Below are 18517 nucleotides of genomic sequence, written 5' to 3'. Positions count from 1 at the left end.
CTAAAACAGGACACACAGAGACACACAATCATAGAGCAAAAATGATAATGTTCAAATTAAAAGTTCAGTACAACAAAAGAAATGATAAACAAAATTAAGATTAAGAAAGTTGAAGAGCTGGCAAATGTATCAAGAAGTTGTCTGAAACCAAACAAGAAAAAGATTATCCAGTATAAAGATCTCCTAAAAATACATTAATTTTATTTGCTTATTTTTAAAGATTTTGTTTATTCATTTGAGAGAGAGAGGGAGAACACAAGCAGGGGGAGTGGCAGGCAAAGGGAGAGGGAGATGCAGACTCCCTGCTGAGCAAGGAGCCCAATGCAAGACTCCATCCCAGAACCCTGAGATCATGACCTGAGCCAAAGACAGACGCTTAACCATCTGTGTCACCCAGGTGCCCCCAAAATACATTAGTTTTAAAAGTCAAATAGGAAGGTGGGCAGGTGATCCAAAAGGAGAATTCACAAAAGAAGAAAGCTGACTGGGAAGATACTTAACTCCTCTGGAAAGCAAGGGAAGAGAGCCTCAGAGAGCAACGAAGTACTGTATACCCGTATCAGATGGGCAGAGAGAATGGCAATACTCAGCGTTGCAGTGGATATAGGAAAATAAGTTCTCATAAGTTCAGGTGGGAAAAGAGAGAACATTGGGGATGTGGACACACACACACACACACACACACACACACACATACTCATACCCAGCAATTCTGCAATTTCTCTTCTAGGTCCTTTCCCTAGACATATTCTCTCACACATGCATTAAGGGTCTGCATTATTCTAAGTGTAATACTTACATTGTCCAGAAGTACAGAAGCTTCCCAGTTCAAAATTCTGGTAAGTTTTCTTTTTTGACACTGCAGTATATTCAAACAAAGTGAGGATTATGTTTTCATCACAGGGAAAAGAGAACCTGAGAATTTCCCCCACATCAGTGTAGTGTCAACAAAATAACCCTAGAGAATCAACAAAATACCCCTTAAATTGTGTTAGATAAATCAGTTTCTGAAGATTGGTATTTATCAGTGTATTAATATGGCTAAACATTATGGAGACTCTCAGATTGCAGATGTATTAATATGTATTTATGGGAACAAGAGACATGAGCTTTTTTTTTTTTTTGAGAGAGAGAGAGAAAGAGCGAGCATATGAGTGGGGAGGAGAGGCAGAGGGAGAAGGACAGAGAGAATCTCAAGCAGACTCTCACAGAGTGTGGAGCCCAACGTGGGGCTCAATCTCACGACCCAAACCATGACCTGAACCAAAATCAAGAGTCAGATTCTTAGCCAACTGAGCCAGTCACATACTGAGACTTCTAATAATCTTTCTATTATCATTTATATATATATATATATATATATTTTTCCACATGAGATTTTAGGGTTATTAGGACATAACAGAAGCAATAGAAGCAATCCATTAGCATATTAATGGGAGACATACAACCAAGTGCAGCACAGGTAGGAAGACGAGATGAATAATAAGTAATCTAAAATACCAGGATAAAGTCAATTTGAAGATCTAACTGGCTTTATGAGCCAACTGATGATTTGAGCATCATTTCATCTAGCAAGAAGAGAGACATTCTTCTCCCCTCTGTTGATAGCATCCGTGGTCACTGTGATGCTTCTTTCTTTTCTCCCACCTGAGTATTCCAACCTTATGACCCATGTGGTCATTCACAGTATGCCCCTGATCAGCAAGATGGCTGCTATTGGCCTGGGACATGTGGTGACACATTTCCAATCCACTAGGCTCCCATCGGGACCCTAACTGTGCCTCCCAAACTATTTTGTTGAACCAGAAGGATTTTCATCTCTATTAGGAGTAAGTTGTCATGGCTTTTGGAAAAAAAAAAAAAAAAAAGCCCAGGAGGCTATCTGTTCCTTAGACAACCAGAGCTGTCTTCCCTCTAACCTCCTGACGTTTGCCCTTTCCACATGTTTCTTCTTCCCACAGCTTCCTGTTGTTTTGCTGAGTCTAATAAGGCATGTACAGGGAAGGGAAATTTCTCAGGATCTCTTCTCCCTTAAACAGAGGTCTCATAAGTTAGACAACATGCAAACATAACACACTCTCTTTTCCACCTGAGCCTAAGCAAACACGTTTGTGTGTTAGCTCTAAGAAGGGCTCTGTCCACTTCTTCACTTCAAATTTTCCTGTACATTCTGTTTGTACCCTAAGGTGATGTTGTAAACCATCCAGACTGAAAATAGATGAACTCCTAATACATGGCTGTCCTTCTGCAGTTAAACAGAAATTCAACCTGGAGAAGTACAGCCTCTTGCCACCCACCATAGAGCAGGTGGGTCAGTGTGAGTGATTTTATATCATCCATGGACTATCAATGTAAAAAGCGTGCATAGACCTTTCACTCACTTGGAGCTATAGGAAGCAGGGTGACATCTCTCTCTCTATTCCTTGCCCCCCTTTCCTGGAGAGGTTTTCTTGGCCCTCTCCAAGGAGCAAGAACTGGATGATTTTGCTGAGGAACTTTATCCCTCAGGGAAGTGCACATTTCCACAGGAAGAGCCTTGTAGCCCCAAATACTCTTTTGGGTTTCTACAAAAGAAATATAATGTTCTAACTTACTAAAAATGTTTTAGAATGAGAAAGTTGTGATATTATAATTGTAATGTTAAACGTTTCCTGAGAAACACAACATGGTTCTTCCTGTGATGGAGAGGAGGATCAAGGGCTGGGCAGTTGCAGCCACCATGTGAAGAGAGGCAACTGAGTCAGTCTCTCTGTGGGTCCTGTCAAGTTTTCTTTTTGTTAACTCAACATTATGTGTAAAATCCATCTACGTGGCCATGAATCACTGTTATTTATTGTTGTGTGGTATTGCATTGTACAAATCTACCATAATTTATCCCTTCAAGTTATTATGAATAAACCTGCTGCAAATATCCTTTCATAGGTCTTTTGGTGGAAATTAGCATTCATTTCTGTGTATTGATGCCTTGTGTCCAATTGCTGGTCATAGAGCAGGCACTTACTTACCCACAGTAGATACTACTAAACAGTGATGAAAAGTAATCATACAAATTCACACAAATCATATCAATAGTATGTGAGAATTCTGAGCCTCCCACATTGTTGTTTATCTGTCTAAAATAGGCATTATGGTGGGTGTACACAAGTGTCTTACTGCGATTTTAATTTACATTGCATTGATGACTAATGATGTTAAGTATCTTTTCACATTTATTGGCCATTTGGAAATTTTTTTGTATTGAGATCTCTTGTCCATAAAAAAAATTAAGTTGTATGCCTTTTGTTTACTGACCTGTGCAGATCTACAGTGGATGTATACATGTTCTTTTATTTTGTGATTTTTAGTTTCATTCTCATAATACTTCCTTCAAATGAACAGAATTTCACTTATGGCTAGTTCTGCCTTAAAAATACTTTGTTTTTCCCAATGTCATGAAAACATTCCTCTGAATAAGGCTCAATTTTTCCTGATTACAACTTTTATTTCATTTTTTTCCATTTTGGCACTACTAAGACCTCCAATACAATGCTGAGAACACCCCACTGATCATGGACATCCTTCTTTTTCCTACTCACAGAGGCAAGACATCCCATACTTCTTCCATGAAGGTACTATTAGCTATATATTTTTTAAAAAATCCTTTATCATGTTGAAGAATTTTCTTAGTCTGTTGATAGTTTTTATCATGAATGGGTATAGATTTTTGCAAAATAATTTTTTTCTTCTGGTAAAATAATCATTAATTACTAGTAGTTAATATGATTAATTAAATCAATAAATTTTTGAATACTGACAAGACTTTCATTCTTAAACCAGTTGATGGTCAATTAGGTCACAACTATCTGGATTTGATTCAACAACATTTGCTTAGGATTTTGTATCTGTGCTTTCGAGACATATTGGTCTTAATTTTCATTTCTTAAATACCCTTGCTTGATGTTGGTATTAAAGTAGTGCTGACCTCTTAAAACACATTGAGAATTTTCGTGGATCACACAAGATCCAATGTCTGAAGGAAGGACCTCTCAGACTCCTCATGTGAGCTTTTAAAGGTAAAGGATATGCCAGATCAGAGAAAAATGTCGGCAAGCAATAGGCTCTGAGAATAGTGCCCTAGGCTTCTTTTTAGTCACACAGAATGTGCTTCTTTGACTTAAGATCTACTAAGATATGTGTAAGAAATTTGTCATCAGGGAAGTCTGGGAAAAAGTTTCTAGCAAGATTGTCTATACTTCACTGTTCATGACCCCAACCTATCTTCAGGAGTTGGGCCAAGAGACGCTCACCTTCCCGTCACTCAGGACCATAATTCTGGCTTTTGTCTCCCACTATTTCAGTTGACACTGGTTTGGAATTGACTGTAGATTCCTTTTGTGTGATCATCAAATATTTCAAAGTCACTGAGGTCAGCATAAATGGCGCACATCTACCATGGCCCTGTTGCGGTTCTAAGTGTTGGTGGAACATCTGGATCATCTAATCTCTAGCTTTCCATTCCAATTTTAGTAATTACTCTATCCATTTCTTCCATTTTTACTTAACCTTCTACACAACCTACATGACTTAGTTATTCCAAGGGGTTTTTTTGTTTTGTTTTTTTCACATTTTTATTCTATTTTCTTTCTTCCAAATGATGGACACTTCCTCCCCATTATTCAGGCACATTTGTGGTAGCTGGGTGAGGACGTCTACAACTACTTCCTTCCCCCCAGCTTATTCCCCCAGACAAAAAGGTCTTTGAGGGACCAAACAGTGGGAAGCCCTTTTATGACAGCATCCCACATGAACTGAGGTAAAGACAAAATAAAAAGAAATTGAAGGGTGCCTGGGTGGCTCAGTGGGTTAAGCCTCTGCTTTCAGCTTAGGTCATAATCTCAGGGTCCTGGGATTGAGTCCCGCATGGGGCTCTCTGCTTGGCGGGGAGCCTGCTTCCTCCTCTCTCTCTCTGCCTGTCTCTCTGCCTACTTGTGATCTCTCTCTTTCAAATAAATAAATAAAATCTTTAAAAAAAAAAAACAAGAAATTGAAGATTCACCAGTTACCATGTCTAAAGAAATTGAAGACTCACCAGTTACCATGTCACCAGTTAGTTACCACGTTGGCTTGCATTCCCAACATTTCGGCAGCCTCAGAAGGTGTATCCCACTTCATATCTGGGGTTGCACAATTCCTGTCTTAGTGTACTTTATACAACCTCCACCTTTACCGTACTTACCCACAATCCCCAAACTGGGGATTGGGAATTTGTCCCTTGATACAAATTCCTACAAAAGCTGGTACCACCTGATGGTCTGAGTAAGACCGAGCATTCCTTTCCACTTGGGCATATCTGGTGCAAAAAAAAGTTCTTTCATATTCGTGTGTAAAATCCACTTCAATGGATGGTCAAGAGGAAGGGAGCTCTGTAAGTTTGCTCACAAAGCAGCCTAACCCTTTGCTATCTCCCCATGTTTAGGTAGTCTTGATTCTTGGTGGCCATTGGTTGGACAGGGACAGTACTCCCATCAAAACAATTTTCCCCAAACTCCTTTAAGATGTTATGTCCCTCCCTTACAGACTGAATCACCAGCCATAACTCAGCAGTTCCAGTGGCCTTGGGCTGTTTCTTAGCCACTTTCATTCTTGGTGAAAGATCCCAAAGAAGCCAAGGAACCATTTTCTTGGCTGACCTTGGCTTGAATTTCTTTGACAATGTGCTTTTAATTCATCTTTGGTCATAGATATACCAACCCCAAAACCCCAGATAACCCCAGATAAGTCCATGACTGCAATTTCACCCCAGGGATGAACCCAGGTGGCATCGGTGGTTCTAGAACACCTTCTCCTTCTCCTTCGACAACGTATTCCCATTTGTCTCTCTCCCAAACAAAGCTACAGCCATTATTAAAATTGTGGCACCAAGGATATTGTTAAAAATCTTGTACACAGTGCCAATTCCATAAATGTAGAGGTAGATAATTGAAAGAACGCACAAGACTCTTTGGGTGTATTTCTGTAAGGAACAAGAGGGGAAACAAAGGGCAGGCAAATTATCTGGGGCCTGAGAGAATTCCAGAAGTAAATCCTCACCATCCTTTTTCAGTCACAAGGGTTACTCTTTGTATTTTAATTATCAGCCACCAAAATAAGTGCGAGGAATATTGGCTTCAGGAAAGCCCAGGTAAAAGTCTATCAGAGCACATTTATCCCCTACAAGTGATTTATCCAAACCAAGCTGTGTAATTGGTTAGATTAGATGTAAACTATCACCTCAACATCTCCACACAAAGAAGGCAGGATGGCCCCAGGTACCGGCAAGGGCAATTCACATTTTAAGCAAATTACTAGCTGGACCTTCTAGTCTTCTCTTGTCCAAGAGGTCCAAGAGTCAGTAGCCAACTTCCAACGTCCCTGGAGATAACATGAGCCCATCCAGTCTAGCAGTAAGTTAAGTCTTGACATATGTATTCCTTTTATTTTTTGAAAAGTTTCTGTAAGAGCATACCAGTCCTTCCTTAAGTATTTAGAAACATTTTCCATCTAGACCTGGATATTTCCCTCCTCCCCTCCAAGGAAAGGATTGTGGTGATGCATTCAATGACTTAAATTGATATAGAATTATATATTATTTACCCCAAAGATACAGATTTTTTGTTTATTGCTTCTTGTGTTACTTTTTGTAGGTTGCATTTTTAAGGATTTCTCATTTAATCTGAATTTTCAAATTTATTAAGATGCAGTAGTTTATAATCATGAAGTTCTAGAACCTAGGTGAGGTTCGGTGGGGTGAGGTCCGGAGCCAATGACCAAGAAAGAATTCTTGAGACATCTTTGGTGCAAAATGGTGGTTTATTAAAGCACGGGGACAGGACCCATGGGCAGGAAGAGCTGCTGCCCCGGGGATGTGAGGAGTGGTTGGTTATATACACAGGAGTTGGGTAGGTGAGGACAAAGGGGGTGTTCAGAAGGGCTATCTGGGTAAAGAAGACTGTCAGGATATTGAAGTCCTGGTTACTATCAAGCCAAGGCAGTTTTCCCTCTAATGAGGCACTAACATGAAGACAATTGGGAGTCTCCTGGTGGCATGTCACATTCCTGCTATCAAGCATCCTTGTTAGTGAGATTTGGGTTTAGAAGAAATTTAACTTCATTTACATTTCCTTCTACCTCAGCCTCCTTCAGTTTTGTTTATGGAGGGGAGGGTGATGTTAGGGCTTGAGGAACTGAGTTATGTGCCTCTGGAAATTGGGCTATCGATAAGGTAACTTCTTTGTTGTAAATCTCAAGGACTTTTGTAAACCAAGGGAGACTCCTGCCTTAAAGGATTGTGATCTCTGCAAGTTAACTATTTGTTTTTCTTTTAGGGCAGTCAGGGGTGCCTGAGGGACCCTTGAGGGAGCAGGAGGCTGGCTGAGGACAAAGCAAAAGCTGGCACCTTGCACCCCCTCTCCACCAGCTCCCCTCGGCAATATGTGTGACATTCCTCAGGCACCCCTGACTGCCCTAAAAGAAAAACAAATAGTTAACTTGCAGAGATCACAATCCTTTAAGGCAGGAGTCTCCCTTGGTTTACAAAAGTCCTTGAGATTTACAACAAAGAAGTTACCTTATCGATAGCCCAATTTCCAGAGGCACATAACTCAGTTCCTCAAGCCCTAACATCACCCTCCCCTCCATAAACAAAACTGAAGGAGGCTGAGGTAGAAGGAAATGTAAATGAAGTTAAATTTCTTCTAAACCCAAATCTCACTAACAAGGATGCTTGATAGCAGGAATGTGACATGCCACCAGGAGACTCCCAATTGTCTTCATGTTAGTGCCTCATTAGAGGGAAAACTGCCTTGGCTTGATAGTAACCAGGACTTCAATATCCTGACAGTCTTCTTTACCCAGATAGCCCTTCTGAACACCCCCTTTGTCCTCACCTACCCAACTCCTGTGTATATAACCAACCACTCCTCACATCCCCGGGGCAGCAGCTCTTCCTGCCCATGGGTCCTGTCCCCGTGCTTTAATAAACCACCATTTTGCACCAAAGATGTCTCAAGAATTCTTTCTTGGTCATTGGCTCCGGACCTCACCCCACCGAACCTCACCTAGGTTCTAGAACTTCGTCACACTCATTATTTTTGGTAGGAATGGGATTTATAAAGAAACTTTCTTTTTCATTCCTGATACAAGTAATTTGTTCTCTATTTTCTTACTCAGCCCTCCTAGTAGACTAACAATTTTTTATCGTTATTTTTCAAGAATCAAATTCTGGCTGTTTTGGTCTTTCTCTTTGGGGCAAATAGACTTCTCTGTTGGGTTAAATTTGCTATTCTTTTTCTAGCTTCTTAAGACGGAATCTTTGGTCATTGATGTTCAACCTCTTCCAATAAATGCCTTTAGAGCTATCAATCGACCTCTAATCATTACTTTAGATATAATCCTGAGTTTAATACATTGTATTTTCATTATCATTAAGAAATAACGTTTTCTAATTTTTCATTTTGATATATTTTTAAACATATCATTGTGTCATCTTTTCTGGATCCCATTTCTTACTTAGAATTGCATTACATAATTTCCAAACATCTGTGAAAACACACATGTATGTATGTGTGTATGTATGTATATCTGTACATATTTTTATTCTATTTTTGAAAATATTTTGTTTTTTAAAGATTTTTTTACTTATTTGTTTGAGAGAGAGAGAGAGCATGAGCGGGAAGGAGAGGTGAGGGAGAGGGAGAAGCAGATGCCTCCTGAGTGGGAAGCTGGTGGTGGGCTGGATTTCAGTCCCTGGGATCATGACCTGAGCCAAAGGCAGACGCTTAACTGACTGAGCCACCTAGGTGGCCCTAAAAAAATATTTCATTTTAATCTACATTTCCTTTTGAGCCCCCAAATAATTAAGTTAGCAAGCGGTTTACATATTTTTAAATGTTCATTTATTAAAAAGTTTTGGTTAATTAGTTAGATCTACTGTTTTCCATTCTCCACTTATTAATCTTCACTTTTCTCCCCCCTGTCTCTTTGCTTTGGCTTTTTTTCTAGTTTATTTTGTTGTGATTTTACTAGCTTTCTGTGTTGGAAATTGAATGTTTCTTTTGTTTTCTTTTTTCCAATAGGAGTATATGTTGGAGGAGGTCATGAGGAGGACAGGACTGCCCCAAGCCCCTGGGGCTGGCCCTAACAATCCCAGGCTGCTCGCTCCTCCCCTGTCCCTGGAATGTGTGACCCACCTGCCTCGGCCACACCAGAGCCATTTTGAAGGTCTCAGCCTTCAGAGAGTGACGTGCTGTTGAGACCCCATGGAGGGTATACACGACTGAACCTTGTTAAGGACTTTGTGTAAACAATTAAGATTCTGGCCAAGGGTGTGGAGATCTCCTAGTCTGGCAGCATGCAAGACAAGTTTCCTAAGTAAGTCTGTCCCCTTGCTTTTAAACTGGCCATCTGCTATGGAGTGGCCTCCCTGTGTTTTCATGTTTCCTGGCCCTCTGCCTTGCTGGCCTTGCTGGGAGGTGCGGGGTGGGGTGGGGGGTCGCCGGGGGCAAGTTTCAGATTTCCCCCAGATAGCTCCTGAGGGTGCGGGCCAACACTATTTAAGGCGGTGAAATTTCCATCCATCACTTACCTAAATATATGCCACTGATTCTACCTATAGCGTTTTATAAACACTACCTTTTATAAAATCAGAAACTTCCCATTTTGTGTCTCTTTCCACTCAAGAGATGTTTAGTAGAAAGTTGTGCAGTTTCCAGATAGACCGCCTTTTAGGTTCTACCTAATCTCCACCAAGAACTGTGGACTTTTTTTTTTTTTTAATAACTGTGGACTTTTAATTGGTCTTTTCAGTTCTGTTTTTTCCTTTTTTTTTCTTTTTTACACTCATTTTTATTAAACAAATAAGTCTGGTAGGAGTTCTATTTTTTCACTCATGAGTTTTCAAGTTCTGCTCTTAGGACTCTGTACATTTAGGTTTTTCATGTATTTTAATGAATAAACCCCCTATTATTAGGAAATAGTCCTCTGTGGCTGCAGTAATTCTTGTCCTGAAGTCCAGTATGTATCATATTAATGGAACCACTCCAGTTTCCCTGTAATAAGTCCATAGGGTAGCTTTCCCATTTTGGTTTTTTAGTTTCAGGGTTTTGTTTTGTTTTGTTTTGTTTAGTTTTAGTCCTCATTTAGTTTCAGTTTTCATCTTTGAGTCTTTAAATAAGTGGGCTTTCATTTTTTTGTTGATAACATATATTTATGCCACACTTTTAATATTAAGTCCAGAAATCTCTCTTCTAACTGGAGTGTTTTGATCATTCGTATTTAGTGTTGTTGTTGAAATTAGTTGAATTAAAGCTACCATGATATTTTTGATTTCCCATCTGCTTACTCTTTCTTTTTTTTCCGTTTTTCAAAGAAACTGATTTGACACTTTTAGTATTCTACTTTATGTATACTATTGTCCTATTAGCTTCCTTTCTTTCTTATTTACTTCCAGTGGCTTCTCTAGGGCTGACATTATGTATCTTTTTTGTTGTTGTTGTTGTTGTTGCCATGTGCCCAGTTCTATCAGCTACTTTTTTGTTTTTCTGAAAAGTATTTCTTTCGTCTTCCTTTTTGGTAGATATTGTTACTTCGTTAGAAATCTAAGCAGATTAATTTTTTTGCTCCACTCCAATAATGTGGCTCCATTGGCTATTGACTTGCATGGTTTCTGCTAAGAAGTGAACCTGGCTTTTTGTAGAGTTGAAGTAGAAACAGTGAATTGACCCAATCTGTGATCTCTTGTCTAAAATCAGAAGCATCAGCAAACTTCTGCTGGAAGTTCATGGGTCTGTGAATATTTGCAAAAGGGCACAGGGCTCAGAACTGAGTGGTTCAATCATCTGTAAATCATTTATGCATGAGAAAAGAAAGAATCAAAGCCAGTGAATTGTGGCATATACTGATTAATGAGAGCTCTGAAATTTTAACTGGAGCAAAGAATATGGAAGTGATAGAGGGGTCATCTGGCCAGCAGGAGGTACTCCACAGAACAGATGCAGAAGGTTCCCCTTTTCAATATCACAGCCAGAAAAATCATTGAAATGTCCCCGTGCGTTTGTGGTGAGATTTTGCACCTTATTTTGGTAGCCCAACTACTACTCCTCACCTGAGGGTTAAGAGTGCATTTTAGCCAGTATCAGAGTGTAATCATAGAGTACAGACCTGAAATTGTGCATGGAGATCTTACTGTCATTTGTGTGCTTTACAAATAAGGAAACTTATCAAAAAAAAAAAAAAAGGAGGAAACTTCTCTGTATGTGAGAGCAGAGGGAACTTTATTACCACCATGGGGTTTTGTGTGCAATTGAAGTTTTCACATGTGGTTTCCAGTTATCTATTACTGGGCCTCAGCTACCGTGAGCTAACGGTGTTTAGTAGTAGCCATCCAATATCTTCACTCTTGTCTCCAATGTCTTAGAGGTTTGTATGTGCTAGTGCATCCCTTTCCACCAGTGCATTTCCTCATTCTCCAATCGTGAAAGTTTGAACCCTTGGTCCACCACCTCCCCGAGCATGGGTCTCCATTCTCCTACCACCAGACGACCCAAATAAGGGGGGGGGTTTCCATTTCCAGCAAGGAAGTGAGCCATCCAGTGTCAGAAGTACATCTCCTTGCCCACTTTCTTGGACCATTTCACATTGTAAATGTTTGCTTCTCTAGTTCATGACACTGAATTGGCATTTTGAGTGCAAGATAATCAATTAGGGATTCATGTCTTTTTTTTTAAGATTTTATTTATTTATTTGACAGAGAGAGAGAGAGATCACAAGTAGGCAGGGAGGCAGGCAGAGAGAGAGGGAAGCAGGCTTCCTGCTGAGCAGAGAGCCCGATGCAGGGCTCGATCCCAGGACCCTGAGATCATGACTTGAGCAGAAGGCAGAGGCTTTAATCCACTGAGCCATCCAGGCACCCCAGGATTCATGTCTTTTAAAAGAAAGGGAAAGGGAGAAAAAGGGATGTGGAATTGTGATATCAGAGTAAAAAAGCCTCGGGTAACCTGGCAGAGGGCTCCAGATGAATTCTGCCTGCAAAGTTGTCCAAATCAGGTTGGAACAGCTGGGTTTTGTATCCCAGCTTCATTCAGTCACTGGATACAAGTGGCCCTGGGAAGACTATGACCTTCCCTTGCAGGGAAGGTGGATCCAGAAGGAACTGACAGCTGGCAGCTGTCTACCGATCCTGTGCCCCAGAGCTAGGCAACGATTTCTTCCTTGAATGGAGGATTCAATGAAAGAACTTCACGTCTACCACAGTAATATGAAAGCAACATCATAACTCAATTAAGGGTACAGCTCATTAATACGAGAATATCACAAAGGTACCATAGAGAAGCATTGTCAGTGAGGTTTCTTGCCCCACAGAAACATGGAATAGAAGCTTATGAAAGGGAATATAATGCTTTCTGATTTTCAAATGTGGTCTATTAATCTAAGTAACAGACTAAGAATATTGAACATTTCTGAACAGAATTTCATGCTGAATTCTTAAATATTTTCAGTCTTCTAATCAGAAAATCATCCATGTTGCCCCTATGCTTGGGAATATGGCCTGATCTGGCAAAGATGGAGGGAAGAGAGAATAGAGCTAGATTTCCATATACTTGGAACTTTTAGGAAACTGTGGGTGTCTTCAGGACATTGAGCTCTTGATTGGAGTAGTGATGTCCAGGGGCCAGTATGCATCTTAGAAAGTAAGGTAAGAGATGTCAAAAAGGCAGTTGGTTTGGTGCTACCTGCTTCCTTCCAAGGACCCTGAGATGCTAAACTGACTGGATTTACCTTTTGCCCCCTAAATCCTTCTAGTGATCCAGAACCTTTTCTTTACCATGAGTTCACTCTAGTCTTTGTGACCATAATAAACAGAGTCATTCATATTTACCATATAAAGACTAGAAAGAAGTTTTCCACAGATTTGCACTTGTCATAGGTGGTAGCCTGGCAACCCAGAGGCTAGCCTCCCTCTAGTCTCCCAGGGGTTCTTCCCCAGTGGTCTATACATTTCCTGGGGAGAATAGGCTACATTTACCCAGCCTATCTTCAAATTAAAAGCAGGTAAGAGATAGAAGATTGAAATGAGACTCCAGGGAGCAGATAATTTCAAACATTAAAATAATCCATTATGTGATCCATTGAATTTGACCATCATATGGAAAATGTAAAAACCTCAACATGAAATTCGAGAACATGCAACCAAGACACTGTGGCATTCTGTTTATAGTCATGTGTATTGTTGTGGGGATGGTTTCGTCTCTTGCTCTGTTTGTTTTGCCATTTTGCATGTATGCTGGTACAAGATAAGATAAAACCTAATTAATTGAATTCCCAGTTACGTATATTCATCAAAGGAGACTTTTGTGGAGTGTAGAGACACACACATCGAGCGCAAAATATAAGATACATCCCTTTGTAATTGATATTCTTTTATTGATTTACACCATGGATTAAGAAACAGGCCACTCATCTAGATGCCAATCACACATTCTCCTTTGGTTGGTTGCACTTGACAACTGAGCAACCTTGAGCATTCCCTCCAGATCAGTCTTGCAGTTTTTTGTCTTTCTTGCTATGTTAGCGCATGGGCTTTGCTGGTCAGAACTTCCTGGTTGTGCTATTTTCCTTGTTATTGCTCAGTGATATCTTTTTTTGCTTGTCACCTTGTCCAAGGCAGTCATGTATGTTTATCTGGTTCTGGAAGACCTCTGACTGCTTTTCAGAGCAACTGTGGTCACAGGGACACATCTTCTACCCATTCTTTGATTAAGCTAAGCACCTCGACTGTCTCAGAGACATGGTTATGGGTCACTGTCCTCCAATTGGCACTGTGGCCAGGATGGACCCACCACTGTTGGTGGTGTATTTTCAATCTGTTGGGCTCTTCTTTGGGTTCTCACTTCCCTTCCCTTTGGTCAACAGCAAGGGCGTTCAACCCAATTAAGGGCCAGCTGCAGTGGTTTCTGGAAAGAAACACGAAAGGATAGCTGCTCTAAAAAACCATAGATAACCAGTTCTATAATCTTCTGATGCTTCCTTTTTCAAACGTTCCTTCCACCCACCATTTCCTGCTACTGTGCTGAATGTTAAAACACTGGCTCATGTGCAGGAAGGAACCTTTAAGTCCAGATGCCTTATCTAAGCACTTTTGTTTTCTCAAACAGAAGCAAATGTATTATGTATTTTAACTTTGTGACAAACTTGGTCCATGAAATTTTGTTACTTTATCTTGTTCCTTAACATTGGTACTTTGTTGCTTTTTCAGATCATCTGGATACAAAAATGTATGAATTTTTTTTTTTAGTTGAAATTGAGTTGATACATAATGTTACATTACTTTAGGGTGTAAAATGTATGCACTCTTCACAATAGTTCCATCTTGTTGGAGTTAGAAATTCCATCTGGAGGAGGACAGCAGTCCCAGAGCTCTGCAGGGAGCAGGATTTGGCTGATTTTGATGAGAAAATGGATTCCTTGATGAAGTGGAAGCTCCCGCAGGAAGCCCATAAAGCCCAAAGACCTTATGGTTCTGTTTACACCTCTGTGGTTTTGTAGGAGGATTATGTTTGTAGCTTTAATATGATGCCTTAATGTTGAATGATTATACCAATTATTTGGTATCAACTGTTGTGGAACTCATGTTATGATTTTACAAAGAGATGCCGAGATGAGTCTTCATGCCTGAAGAAGGGCAGGGGTTGGGGTAAAGTCAGTGATGACATTGAGAAGACCGCCCTGTCATAACAAATATAGGCAGGTAGATGGATAGAGATAGATGGGAGGGTGGGGCAGAAAGACAGAGAGGGAGGATAGATAGACAGATAATAGATAGTTGTCTTTGATAATAGATCAAACTGACAAATGCACAGGGCTCAACTTTAAAAACGTGCAGATCTCATTTAGGTCAATGTTGGATCTTACCTTGAGGGTTATCCTATGTGCTAAATATAAAAACTAAATACTAATTCCAGTTATCTCCTGGAACACCTTTAGGTTTATGATAAAAGTCAAAACAAAACCAAAACCCCCCCAAAACCATAAATGGTGATTGGTTTGAATATAGCCCTCAACAATCTATTTGCTACTGCAGATTACACATCGAATTTGGAATTTTAAATCCCACGTCCTCTGAGATGACACTGGTTTCTTTCTACCTGCGTGGTTGAGAGTAAAGCCCTAAACCGGTAACCTTACTGAGTCTAGTGTCCTCTTAGTCTTATTTACTCATTGGAGAAACCTCAGGTGGAAATTTTGTAAGCCATGAAGCCCCTTATGCAAATTTTCTACGAAAGCAGAATGCACATTCATACCGTGTGTGACCTTGAGACACAAAGTGATTTCCATTAATTCCTAAAATCTTCACTGGTAGAGAGGTCACAGATGGGTGTTCTCTAAGGACAAGAAGCCCACAGAAGAAAACGTTCTCATTTTAACAGAATTTTCCCACCGTTGACCTCTCCTTTACCATAGGGCCTGTAGATCGCAAGACGGAAGTGGCAAGTGTTTGCAGAACACTCTGAAGTGAAGTCCGTTCCTACTGCGGGCCTCACTCAAAGATGGCAGCCTTCCCTGTCGAAGTATTCCACAGTATTGCTAGATGATGAATGTGGTGCCTCTGGAGCCCACAAAGTGATATCGGTACCGGTCTTCCGTTGGTAGAGGATGAAAGATGTGGCAATTCATCTTTTACTTTGGAGGAGATATGCCGAGCACCCCGGACCACTGGACCCAGAACGCCTTCAGTGACATCATGGGGTCCTCATCCTCAGAGGATTTGTCTCGTACTCTCTGCAGCATTTTCGTCTTCCCCATATCGCCAGTGGTGCCCTCGTCATCTCTCCTTGTCCTGATCGATCAGCATGATGTTATCGATGTATCAATATGATGTTCTGGGAGACACTCTAGATCTCTTAGACTCTAACAGAGGCAAGAGGGTGAACATACCCTGAAGCAAAACCACCAAGGACTATTACTGTGTAACTTACCTGAATGTGAACTCTTTTCCCATCCGAATAGAAACGAATCACTAACAGACTGTCACAGACCTGTTCCAGGCACAGATACCGTGTCTGACAAAGCAGCTGTCACTGCCTGTTTAAGCTTCCCATGATCTGGTTGTTCTTCAGGATCCACCTGGTTTCTGGAAGGATAAGACCGGTAAATCAAATGACGATGTGGTAGATACACTTCCTTGTGTTCTGTATGTCATTAATGATCTCTACTTTTCCTCTCCTCAAGATGCAGTATTGTTCTTGATTCAGTGTCTTGGCTGAGGGTGGGTTGAGGGAATTGAACCAAAGTGTCCCTTTCCCTTCCCCATTATGTGAGACTTCTTACGCAACAAGCTCAGGACCCAACATGAGGGTTAGTCCCAATCCCAAGTATGTGTGTGTGTATATAGATATAGATAGATAGATAGATAGATTGATTGATTAAGATTTCATTTCTTTATTTTTCAGACAGATAGTGCTCATGCAGGCAGGGAGCCTGGCAGAAGAGAAAAGGGGAAGCAGGCTCCCCACTGAGGGAGCCCAACATGGGACTCGATCCCAGGACCTGGGATCATGATGTGAGCCAAAGGTAGACGCTTAACTGACTGAGCCACCCAGGCATCCCCAAGTATATTAATTCCAATGATAAACCTGGTGTTAGAGAAATGGCCACTGGGTGTGTTCATAGACCCAGTGGGACCACATAAAGCTGGGCTTGGACCATAACTCCATTTATTACTTTGACTTCCTGTGTCCATTCTAACACTGAAGCCTTAGTGTCATTTTGGTTTTCTAGGTATCAGTGTCCATTTAGGCCCTATACCTAATAGCTCTTGAAATGTCTGAGGACTTTTTTCCTTCAGCCAGTGCACTGTCATCCAAGTAAATGGCTATAGGTCGCTTTGAGTAAGGACTAGGGGAAGCCATCAGAGTGTATATACTTGTCTTGAGATCCTTCCTTCTGGAAGATTCTGGACCTGCAAATTAGCTCAGGACTGGGAACTACACAAGGAATAATAACTTTTTTTTGAAGTGACGGTGACTTCCTCTTACTCTCCATTATTGACTCATTCTGGTTGTAGCTATTAAGCAGCTGTTGGCAGCCTACCAGTTCTGCCCCTAAATGGTGGTTAAGCCTTCTACTTTCTACTTAAAGTAGTAAAAATATCGCTACTAAGTAGACTGTGTAATGTTAAATGTGTCTCTTGTAATCCCTAGAGCAATTGCTAAAATCACTATGCAAATATATACGGTCTAACATCACAGTGGGTTAATTGGAATACTTAAAACTTTCAGATAAGACAAAAGAAGGCAGGAAATGAGAAACAGAAGAATGAAAAGCAGAGAAAACACATACCAATGTGGCAGACCTGAATCCTGAAAGATCAGTAGATAGGTTAAATGTAACTGGTCTACACACACCAGTGAAAAGACATGTGTTATCAGATTGGATTTAAACAAACAGGGGTGCCTGGGTGGCTCAGATGGTTAGCCATCTGCCTTTGGCTCAGGTCATGATCCCAGAGTCCTGGGATCGAGCCCCGCATCGAGCTCTCTGCTCAGCAGGGAGTCTGCTTCTCCCTCTCTCTCCCCACTGTCCGCCCTGCTTATGCTCTCTCACTCTGTCAAATAAAGGGAGGGGGGACCTTAAACAAATGACCAAAAATGACCTCACCGTAGGCTGTCTAAAAGAAGCTCACTTCATATAGAATGATATGGATAGTTGAAAATAAGAAGATGGGAAGCAATCAATGGGGCACCTGGGTGACACAGTGGGTTAAAGCCTCTGCCTTCGGCTCAGGTCATGGTCTCAGGGTCCTGGGATCAAGCCCCGCATCGGGCTCTCTACTCAGCGGGGAGCCTGCCCCGCCCCGCCTGCCTCTCTGCCTACTTGTGCTCTCTGTATGTCAAATAAATAAATAAAATCTTAAAAAAAAAAGAAAGAGAGAAAATAAGAAGGTGGGAAGCAATCAAAAGGAAATGGGAATGGTTATATTAAAATCAGACAAAGTAAACTTCAGAGCACAGAATGTCGCCAGGAATAGAGATGGGCATCATTACATAATGACAAAAAGGCCAATTCACCAAGAAGACATACCAGTTCCAACTATGTATGTACCTAACACCGCAGCATCAAAGTGGATTGGACAAGACTAGTGAGATCTGGAAGGGAAACAGAAAAAGCCATAATTTTTGTTGAAACCTTCAATACTCCTCTCTCAGTAATCAGCAGACCTCATAAACAGAAAACCAGCAAAAATATAGAAAAACTGAACACCATCAACCAACTAGATCTAACGGATACCTGTGTAACACTCCACACACTCAGCTGAACACACGTCTCCTCACGTGCGTGTGGAATATTCACCAAGACAGATCATATCCTGGGACCATAAAACAAGCCCTCATGAATCTGACACACAAAATAAATTTTTTGACCATCCTACAATTAAACTAGAAATCAACAACAAAAAGATAACAGGAGCATCTCCAAACACTTGGAAATTAACCCACGTTTCAGT

This window comes from Meles meles, chromosome 18 (genome assembly GCF_922984935.1).
Source record: "Meles meles chromosome 18, mMelMel3.1 paternal haplotype, whole genome shotgun sequence".
Classification (NCBI taxonomy): Eukaryota; Metazoa; Chordata; class Mammalia; order Carnivora; family Mustelidae; genus Meles; species Meles meles.
The sequence above is the reverse complement of the archived record's forward strand: the minus strand, read 5'-3'. Positions refer to the sequence as shown.